This window comes from Otolemur garnettii, unplaced genomic scaffold (assembly GCF_000181295.1).
Source record: "Otolemur garnettii isolate 467f Iridium unplaced genomic scaffold, OtoGar3 scaffold00111, whole genome shotgun sequence".
Lineage (NCBI taxonomy): Eukaryota > Metazoa > Chordata > Mammalia > Primates > Galagidae > Otolemur > Otolemur garnettii.
Window position 1 is genome coordinate 6644888 of NW_003852506.1, and position 3171 is coordinate 6648058.

Here is a 3171-nt window from a genome sequence, read left to right on the forward strand (position 1 = left end):
CTTGTTTCTGTAGCCCACGCGCATGCGTCTCAAACGCGCATGCGCCGCAAACGCCCCCCGGGCAGTGGGACTGCGAACGCGGAGGCGGAGCGTCTATTACGGGTTTTAATTCAAAGTTTGTGGACGCTCTTTGAATTAAAAAGTAGACAGTTAAATAATCTACAGTTGTTGACATTTGCTTTCTTGAACATTTAAATTGGTTTCTTTTTGCAGAGTAGCCCTTGGTAGTGGATATCATGAATTGTTTCTAAGGTGAATTTCTACATTCTAATGATATTTGTGTAAATTTTCTTCTATTGCTAGTTTGCAAAGATTTGAAAAAATATATGTTAACAGATTTTACTATGTTCTTTTTTTCCATCATCTGAACTTGAAGCTGAGCTTTAAGATTTTTTTCTCATTTAATTTGTCGCTGTAGTTAGAAACATTGTCTTCCTGATATTGAGACATAAATGCACCTTTTATAAACCTTATTCAACCAGTCTCACTCAATGGTCAGACTCCACCATGCTCTTTTTCTCTCTTTCTCTGCTAATGAAGCCTTTCCAATCCCTGGACTGGCGGCCTGTTATTCTTACAGACCCCTGCACACACTCGACCTCTGAGCCCCTCACTGACCTTGTGTTCTCCTTGGTGTTCCAGGGAAAACTGCAGAAATTCAATACGTGACCAACAAAAGACGTCACCTTTCTGATTTTGATTCCAGTGCTTAGCGAATAAGCTTACTAAAAATGCCTACCTTGCATGTGGTTGGGAGGATGAATGTCTTAGATTATTTGGGCTGTTATAACAGGATACCATAAACTGGTGGCTTATAAACTGCAGAAGTGTATTTCTCACTCTCCTGGAGACTGAGAAGTCCAAGGTTAAGGTGCTGGCTGATTTGATGTCTAGGGAGGTCCCAAACAGAGACCTTTTCTAATAGAAAACAAGTTCAAAGATTTTTACTTACAGATCCTGGGCAAGGAAGACGTAGTGAAGCACGTTCCCAGGTGACACAAGACAAGAATGAAGAGTCAGCCTGAAAGACAGACGCACCTGGTAGGTAACTAGCAGTGTGTGTGAGGAAATAGAACATGGGCCACTTTAACTTCACAGGCAAATGCCTGATGCCACATGTACAGGAAGCTGCAGGAGCCCATTCTGCTAGGCTGGAGAGAGGTCTTTAAGTTGTTAGCACTGGCCACCACCTGCAGCCATTTGGCTGTCCCATAGAACTAGAAACTGTTGGGAGTGACAGAGGCTGGCTTTTGCTATGAGAAAGTTAAGCTTGTACTCAAAATGGACACCAAGGCAACATAAAATTATAGGAATTCTCTATACACAGCTCCTCCGTTTTTGCTGCTTTTGATGGCTGCTTGTTTGGAGCTCACAGCTCCAAAACTTCTCCAGAAGTTTCCTGACGGTGGCAGGGCCACAAACTCAGTTGTCCAATGTGGCTTTAGGATACTGTTTTTGAAAGCTCAGCCCAAAGCTGATCTTATTCAGACCTTTCTGTGACTATGATTCCTCTTAGATAGGGCATAATAAATTCCTCTTAGCTTAAACTACTGTATTTTGTCACATGTTATGGGCACTTTTTGCCCAAATTTTTGACAGAAAAACAAGGACACACACTCTATGCATGTAGTACTCATTCCGTGTCTATAGAAATGCTTTTAATTATTTTATTTAAAAGGGTTAGGGTTAGGCTTATGCATCAAAAGTGTAACTCTAGAAAGCAATCATGATATTCATATGCAAAGTAATATCCTGGAATACAATAATCAGTTTTGTGGAACTGAATAAACTTTCAATGAAAGCATTTTTAGCCAACAGAGAGCAATGTATTTCTCTTCTTCATATATTTTAGGCAGGAGCTAACAATCTAGCTGACATTTTTGGCTAATAAAATTTGTTGTGCTAAAATATGTTTTAAAAAAAGGACTAAAATTCTTTTATTATGCAAAGAACAAGTACCTAAATATAAACAAATAAAATTTTAAATTAAAAAATTAAGATGAAAGATTTTTTTCTGAAAGTTTCCGCCAAAAAATGGTGTGCCTTACCCACAGAAGCACATTATACATGGCAAAATACGGTAACTAGAGCACTTTCTATTGTAGGCAATAGAATGTTTGTTGATATATGAGTTGTCTTTTTCTAGTATGCTGCAGTCATGTCTTCCTCTATCAGAGATATTTTAAAGGGATTATTTCACAGGTATTTGGTTCCTCCATTGCTAGTGGGTTTGGGTGGTATTGGTTGTGGGATCAAGTGCTCAGTCAGCCATTATGATTTCATCTTCTTAGTGAGAATGAATTTTTCTCAGAGTCAACAGTGTCTAATAACATACTGTAATAAGGGATATTTTTACTCTTAAGAAGGCTTTGGTCCAAGCCTCTTTCAGCTTAAGAGATAATACCTCTCCTTTCTTCCAGAAAGAAGAATTTAGTAGACAAGAATTTCTTGTCTCACCTAAGCCTGGTTTGCATTTTAACAGGAACCGGGCTGGAGCTGGCTTTCCTCCTGAGATCCAGAAGTGGCATCAGCCTTTGCTGGATTCCAAGTCTCTCTTAATATAAATAAGGGGATTTTGTAGGGATCCCAGTTAAATCCCACCATGGTTTAGTAGCACCAGTGTAAATAACAAACAGAGAGAGTCCCTCTAAAAGAAAATGTTTGTTCAGGAATAGGGCATTGCAATGAGAATATGCAAGCCATGTTAATCCATGTGCATATTCCAGGGGTGTGGGAGGTAAAGGAAGAAAAAGATTTTTAAAGGCAAAATGAAGAGGATTACATAATTGTTTCAAAATGATTATCCTTGGCTACCAAGATGAATAATAAGGGTGACACCACCCCAAGGCCAGATAGGCAGTTGGTAGACCAAAGAAACTACTTGCAAAAGTATTTTTTGTGTAATTTTGCAAGGGGCTTTGTGCACTATTGTGGTTTTGCAGAGGCTTTTGTGATAGTTTTTGTTATCATGAGAGCCCGCTCTTCATGGCCTTCCCTCATTCTATTTGTCAGGGGTTTTGTTTTGTTTTTTAACATTAGTAGCTCCATTTTTGATTCTGACAGGTTTCACAATAGATAATGAACTAATGTGTGAATCTAACCTAAATCATATGAACAATGCAGCTTCAAGAGTTGTTCTAAATCTTTACAATCATAGAATTCTTTTTTTTT